This window comes from Nicotiana tabacum, chromosome 2 (assembly GCF_000715075.1).
Source record: "Nicotiana tabacum cultivar K326 chromosome 2, ASM71507v2, whole genome shotgun sequence".
Classification (NCBI taxonomy): domain Eukaryota; kingdom Viridiplantae; phylum Streptophyta; class Magnoliopsida; order Solanales; family Solanaceae; genus Nicotiana; species Nicotiana tabacum.
The window spans coordinates 53,439,724-53,448,158 of NC_134081.1; positions in this window are offsets into that span (position 1 = coordinate 53,439,724).

An 8,435-nucleotide genomic window follows, 5' to 3' on the forward strand; every position below is an offset into this window, starting at 1 on the left:
AGGCCGAAATATCCGTAACCGGCTGAATATTACGGCGGGATCTCGGCACGTATCGGTAAGGAACCGACAATCAGTGAATCAGAAGATTTTTTACCTTTTATAGAGTTGTACCTAAAATAGGACTCTCCTACTATATAAAGGAGGTATGATAATTCATGAAACACACTGTAACACAACTCAAAAGCAATTATATTATTATTTTCTTCGTTTCCAGCTCTTGTTCTTTTTCGTCTATACTGGTCTCAGTGAGCTCGGTTCGAGAGTGGCTATTTCATTAAAGCTGAGACTATCCAACTCGTGTGGTTAGAATTTATTTTGTCTTTGTTTATTCAATAGCAACTTAATTTATCGCTTTGTATCAAATTAATCCGCGTATCCTTAAAACCACTTACAAATTTAATTATTATCCGATTTTGAGGGTAAACAGTTTGGCGCCCACCGTGGAGCTAAGGATAATAGCGGCAATTTGATACAAATTCTCGTAACACACCCTATTTTACACTTGTTCTTTGAAGTGTCTTTGATTCCAGGTTAAAATCGAAACGTCAAACCCCCAGTCTGCCCCTCTAAACATGGATGCGGAGTCCGGCCACCATGGTGAGAACAACGATGTAGCACCCGGTAACGAGGTGCCCCCAGTCGATCTCAGCGGAGTTCCGATTGCGGACCCTATCGACGCCAGTTCGCATGTGGCCATCAACACAAATTTACCTACCGATCCCGAGAACAACGAGCGTAAGGAAGTCCGATCAATTTCCCAGAATACGCACAGCGGTGAAAATGATGGGATCAATTTGTGGGTGATCTTCAAAATGTTATAGGCTCAACAGGCAGCAATATCCCAGTTGCAGAACCAAAGCCGAGCACCGAGCAGGGTTGAGCCCGAGCCATCCCGGGAAGTCACCCGCAGAAATGAACCGATCATAGAGAGGCCGAATAAAAATGAATCGGGGACTAACCCTGAGATCATAAAAATGCTCGAGGAATTGACAAAACGGATAGAATCGGGGGAGAAGAAAATCGAAGCCAATGACAAAAAGGTGAAAACCTACAATTCCAGGGTCGACCAAATCCCAGGAGCACCTCCGATATTGAAGGGCCTGTATTCCAAGAAGTTTGTTCAAAAACCGTTTCCTCCGAGCGTAGCGCCGAAGCCGATCCCAAAGAAGTTGTACATGCCCGAGATTCCTAAGTACAATGGAACGACCGACCTAAATGAGCATGTGACTTCCTACACATGCGCCATCAAAGGGAACGACTTGGAGGATGACGAGATCGAGTATGTCGTGCTGAAAAAGTTTGGGGAAACTCTGTCCAAGGGAGCTATGATATAGTATAAAAATCTACCTCCTAATTCTATTGACTCGTTTGCTATGCTCGCAGATTCCTTCGTAAAAGCACACGCCGGGGCTATCAATGTCGAGACCAGGAAGTCAGACCTTTTCAAAGTGAAGTAGAGGGATAATGAGATGCTTAAGGAATTCGAGTCCCGATTTCAAATGGAACGGATGGACTTGCTTTTGGTCGCAGGCAATTGGGCCGTTCAAGCCTTCACCCAGGGACTCAATGCTCGGAGCCCGTTGGTTTCACATCAGTTGAAACAAAATCTAGTGGAGTACCCGGTCGTCACTTAGGCCGACGTGCATAATCAGTATCAATCAAAAATCAGGGTCAAAGACGATCAACTCGGGGCCCCTTTCGGGTCCGTTTATCCCGTCAGAACAGTTGACAGAGTCAGGAGAGACGTTGATCGTGAACCAAGAACGAACAGGGATCGATATCGGCCATACATTGGAGACCGAAGGGGTAGTGGATCTGGGCGAAACCCCGTGAAAAGTGAAAGAAGAAGTGATCGAGGTCAAAACAACCAGGGACTCATGAGCAAAAATAGTTTCAACAGGCCCATCGGGCCGAAAGAAGCACCAAGGCTATCGGAATACAATTTTAACGACGATGCCGCCGCCATCGTATCCGCCATTGGACGTATCAAAGACACCAAATGGCCTCGACCCCTATAGTCCGATCCAGCCCTAAGGGATCCTAACTTAATGTGCAAAAATCATGGCACCCATGGTCACAGGATAGAAGATTGCTGACAATTAAGAGAGGAAGTAGCCTGACTATTCAATAACGGGCATCTCCGAGAGTTCCTGAGCGATTGAGCCAAGAACCACTTTAGGAACAGAGATTCTGGTAAACAGATTGAATAAGACAAACCTCAGCACGTCATTAACATGATCATCGGTGGGGTCAACATTCCCCAGGGGCCGATGCTGAAGCGTACCAAAGTATCTATCACAAGGGAAAAATGGACTCGGGATTATGTGCCGGAGGGAACTTGTCCTTCAACAACGAAGACGCTGAGGGCATCGTTGCACTGGTAATATTAGTACTTATGAATAAATCTCGAGTTAAGCGTGTGTTAATTGATTCAGGTAGCTCGGCCAACATCATCAGATCGAGGGTCGTGGAACAGCTCAGCCTACAAGATCAGATCGTGCATGTGGTCCGAGTTTTAAACGGGTTCAACATGGCATGTGACACCACTAATGGGGAGATAACGTTACCGATGAACACCGCGGGGACCGTTCAGGAAACAAAGTTCTATGTGATCGAAGGGGACATGAGGTACAATACTTTGTTCGAGAGAACATGGATTCACAATATGAGGGCGGTACCCTCGACTCTGCACCAGGTGTTGAAGTTCCCGATGCCGGAAGGAATAAAAACAGTTTATGGAGTACAAACAGCCGCAAAAGAGATATTTGTGGTCGACGAGGTGGTCCCGATATCCACACTTTTGACACCGAAGGAGATGGGTCTGGTCACCAAGGGAGAAACCAAATAGCAACTACTGACACCGACTCTATCCCAACCGGAGAAGGAGGAGATGGATGAGGACGACGACTACGGGGTTCCCTGGTCTTTCATAGCTCCCGACGATTCCGACGCTACCAAATCAACGGTTGAGGAACTGGAGCAAGTCGTACTGATCGAACACTTGCCCGATTGCAAGGTATACCTGGGCACAAGGTTGAATCCCGAGCTCAGGAAAAAACTCATTCAATTTCTTATAGCTAACGAAGATTGTTTCGCTTGGTCCCACATTGATATGACAGGGATCCCGCTGGAAATAACCATTCACAGGCTAAGCCTGGACCCGAAGTTTCACCCGCTAAATCAGAAGAGGAGACCCCAGTGTGAGGTCAAACATGCTTTCATCAAGGACGAGGTATATAAACTCCTTAAAATAGGGTCCATCCGGGAGGTTAAATACCCGGACTGGTTAGCAAACGTAGTAGTAGTCCCCAAAAAGGGGAACAGATTAAGAATGTGTGTGGACTATAAAGACTTGAATAAAGCGGGTCCCAAGGACTCTTTCCCTTTGCCTAGCATCGATCGCATGATCGATGCAACGGCCGGCCACGAGATCCTTAGTTTTCTCGATGCTTATTCCGGGTACAACCAAATTCGGATGGACCCGGGTGATCAGGAAAAAACTTCCTTCATCACCAAGTACGACACCTACTACTATAATGTGATGTCATTCGGACTAAAAAATGTCGGCGCCACTTACCAACACCTAGTAAATCGGATGTTCGAAGAACAAATAGGAAAATCAATGGAGGTTTACATTGACGATATGTTGGTTAAGTCCCTGCGAGCAGAGAACCATTTGAAACATTTGCAAGAAACCTTCAGCAAATTGAAGAAATACAATATGAAGCTGAACCCGGAGAAATGTACATTCGGAGTCGGGTTCGGTAAATTTCTCGGATTCATGGTATCCAACCGGAGAATCGAGATCAACCCCGATAAGATTAAAGCCATCGAAGATATCACTGTTGTGGACAACGTAAAGGCCGTACAAAGGTTAACTGGACGCATAGCCGCCTTAGGACGATTTATTTCGAGGTCATCTGACAAGAGCCACTGTTTCTTCTTACTGTTGAAGAAAAAGAATAACTTCTCATGGACCCCGGAGTGCCAACGGGCCTTGGAGGAGCTCAAGCGATATCTATCGAGCCCACCGCTGCTTCACACACCGAAGATAGACGAATAGCTATACCTGTATTTGGCAGTATCGGAGATAGCGGTAAGTGGAGTCCCGGTCCGCGAAGAGAAAGGTACGCAATTTCCAATTTACTATGTTAGCAGGGCTCTTGGCGAGTCCGAAACTAGGTACCCTCACCTAGAAAAGCTTGCGCTCGCTTTGCTAAGCGCCTCTAGGAAGCTAAAACCGTACTTTCAATGTCACCACATATGTGTCATAACCACTTACCCATTGAGGAATGTAATGCATAAACCCGGGCTCTCGGGACGGTTGGCCAAATGGGCCGTAGAGATCAGTGGGTATGAAGAGAGTTGTTGTTGAACTCGAGGACTTCTTCGGGAATCTAGACCATCTTTATGGACGGCGCCTCGAATGCGAAGGGGTCCAGACTTGGAATTGTCTTGAAACCACCCGCAGGTAATATAATTAGACAATCTCTTAGGACTGTAAAATTAATAAACAATGAGGCAGAGTATGAGGCCATGATTGCAGGTCACGAACTGGCCAAAAGCTTGGGGCAGAGGTGATCGAAGCTAAGTGCGACTCCCTCCTTGTGGTGAACCAAGTTAATGGGACGTTCGAAGTCAGAGAGGAACGAATGCAAAGATACCTGGATAAACTGCAAGTAACATTACATCGATTCAAGGAGTGGACTCTACAACATGTGCCTCGGGATCAAAACAGTGAGGTCGATTCCCTTGCTAACTTGGGATCGTCGGTCGATGACGATGAGTTCAACTCGGGAGCGGTCGTACAACTCATGATATCAGTAGTGGAAGAAGGTCACGCCGAGATAAACTCAATAAACCTAACTTGGGACTGCAAAAACAAATATGTAGAATATCTGAAGACCAGAAAACTGCCTTCGGACCCTAAGGAATCGAGGACTCTGCGTACGAAGGCGGCCCGGTACAGCCTGTCCGAAGATGGTACATTGTTCTGGAGAATGTTCGATGGCCCACTCACAATATGTCTAGTACCCGGAGACAACGAGTATGTTCTAAGGGAAATCCACGAAGGCACATACGGAAATCATTCGTGCACCGAATCATTAGTTTAGAAAATAATCACAGCCGGGGTCACCCCATTCTCTTTATTTTATGGCGACGAAGCTCTAATACCGGTCGAAGTCGGAGAACCAAGTCTCAGGTTCCGACATGAACCCGAATAATCAAACAACGAGACCATGAATACAAGCTGGAACTGTTAGATGAAAGGCACGAAGCCGCCCTCATCCGAATGGCCGCCCAAAAACAATGGATCGAGAGGTATTACAATCGAAGAGCCAACCTTCGAAACTTCAATGTCGGGGACTTAGTGTTGAGGAAGGTCACATTAAACACCCGGAACCCGAACGAAGGGAAGCTTGGTCCGAACTGGGAAGGTCCATATCAAATTATCGAGATCACCGAAAAGGGGTCGTACAAACTCGAGGTAATGAACGGTGAGCGACTACCGAACAACTGGAACATAACTCACTTGAAACGATATTACTACTGAGGTACGACCCCGTTTACTTCTTTTATTTATTTATATTTTGGACTAACACTTGCAGGTAACCGTCAAAGTACGATACAATTTTTTAGGCCTGAAAGCACACGTTGCACTCATTTTCCCTTGAACCGGTTTTGTCCCAAATGGGTTTTCCGGCAAGGTTTTTAACGATACAACAGTGGATCGTGCTAACTTAGGATCGAAGATCGGTTGTCAACAGTATCCAAGGCTTCTCTATGATCGACCTCGAACACTAGGGGGCATCACCCTCAGATAACGATTATGGCAAGGAAAGAAACTTTGTGCTCAAATAGTCTAGGCTCGATCGATAGGATTTACTGTAAGGGTCAAGCGGTCGAATGAATCGTGCCCATAGACTGCCCGAGCCCGGACACAAAGCTTGAACACATATGTAACTTTGTATATTACGCACAAAATTGAAAGGAAGTTTCTACCTTGCGGATAAATAATTTGCCCTTTAAAAAATTTGCTTTCTTACATTTGATCCCTAAAGACATCGAACCCAAGGGCCACCTCACTCGGGGACTGCTGCCCAAGGCAGATTCGGATAGCCCGGTATAATGAAGCCCGAGGGCACAAAGCTTATTTGGTAGTGCCCGAACTTTAAAGTCTATGACTATCCCCATTCGGGAACGAATATCTCGGTTAAGCACGGATAACTCGGGGTAACAAGCCCACTGGGCAACACCCGAACTAGAAAGGCTACAACCGTCATAAAATGGCCCGGAGACGTCTGAGGCCCGTAATTTCTAAACTGGTTCAAAAGGCTACCCTCGGCGAATTATAATCTAAAAAATTCTAAGTACGTTAGGGAAAGTTTTCAGCCATACTGAGCCCCCCATGAGTTTTAAACAAAATAATATCGAGAGTAAGGCCTGTTCGAACCTCCGAACAAGACCTAATTACTACGAGCTAAGGCATTCGATATCTTTACAATCACAAGGAAAAAAGCGAAAGGAAACGAGCTTAAAACCTATCGAAGGGAAAAAGAGCCTTATATATATATATATATATATATATATATATATATATATATATATATATATATATATATGAAAAGATCTTTACAAAGGCCAAACGACCTTGACAAAAAAGTACAAAAGTACAAAAATAAGATAAAATCTTCAAGGTACTTAGACGGCTTGATCTCCACCGGAGCTCGCCTCGTCGCCGAGACCATCGGAGTCTTCTTCGTCCTCTCGGCTTCGAGCCCCTTAGCATTTTCGACCTCGACCGAAAAATCAAAACCCCGAGCATGAACTTCCTCGAGGGCCTCCCTTCGGGACTGCCACTTCACATACTCGACAATATATTTTGGGCGATCCTGGGCTGCCTCGGCATTGGCTTTATACTGGGCTACCATCTCGTCGACATCGTCTTTGGTTACTTTAACCACCGACTTGGCCGCCTTGAGCTCCTTGGAAAGGGTCTCTCGATCAGAAACAACCGAGCTTAGCTGAGACTTGAGCTCCTCAATCTTTTGGGACCATGCCTCAGCCTTCTCCCTCGTCGCTCGAAGCTGGACCTCCGCCGAGGTCAACTGCGCCTGGGTAGTCTCCTTTTCCAAGGTCAGGCAGTCCATCGTGCCTCTCCACTTTTCGGCCTCGACCTTGACTGCATCCATCTCGGCTCGGAGTTGGTTGATCTGATCAATCTTCTGTTGAACCTATGGGTTCTGACCATTAGACATCGTGTCCAGCTCATCGTCACTAACTTTAAATATTTTACCTGTTCAACCAGGTCGGCATGTTCTTTCTGAGCCACTTCCAACTCAGCTCGAAGGCTCTTAGCCTCTCCTTCACGCTGCTCGCTGAGAAATTTGTACGTGTCTCTCTTCTCAGTAAGCTCTCTGACTTCGGCTTCGAGTTGGTTCAGCTCATCCCGGTACCGGAGGAAAGTTTCATGGTGAAGCACCGAGGCCTACAAATACGAAGAAAAATATTAGAATTATTAATGAATCAATTCAAGTATAAAAGGAGAAATTGAAATCATCGAGATTTATCTAAAGTTACCCGGTTTAGCGCCTATTGTGATTCGTTGAACAGGCAGGGCACGTCAACCTCGTTCATTTTGGCCTGGACTTCTTCGGTCACCAGGCACCGGAGGTAACTAGCCACCCCTACGAGGCGGAAAGAACCTGGGAATCCTTCAGAATGGTAATGACAATGACACCTTCCGATCAGGATCCACACTCAAGGCAAGAAACCAGTTGACCAATTTCGGGATCGAGTTAGGCCCGCCTGCCCCCAATGTCGGACTCTTCCTCGATACCTCTATGTCACCCAATCCGGTGATGTCTTCGGTGGCGGTGGAATCCACGGGCAGCGGAAGGGGTCGTCTACTCCGTGGGGCCCTTGTTGGGGCGCTCTTTCATCGTTTGGGCCTTGTTGTACATGGACTCGGTGATCGAGGTGATTCGGTGATGTCTATCACACTTAGTGCTTCCTTCGGGGTACTGCCCGCATCCTGGGAAGCCTCGGCCTCGATCTCCTGATCGACCTCCCTGGCTTGAGGCAGATCTGCCTCACGAATCTCTGGTTCGGAGGCCCCCTACTTTTCAAGCTGCGACGGATCGCGGGCCACTAGAACAAAAGGTTCTTCTTCTTCGGATTCGTCCCTCAGCTGATAGAGCGAATGCGAAGCTAGTGCTCGGGCACTGGTTTTTCTCTTGACTTGCGCACCAGCCTTCTCCTTGTTTTCTTTTTATCCGAGCTTGGGGAACTCGGTGCCCTCTTCCTATTCTTCTCTTCTACCTGTCTCGGAACAGTGGACTCAGCAAGAAAGTCCTCGCCACTGACTGGAGGCTTCAGCTCGACATCCTTAGATAAACCTGCAAAAAGAAGTAAAGGGAGTAAGGACTTAACGT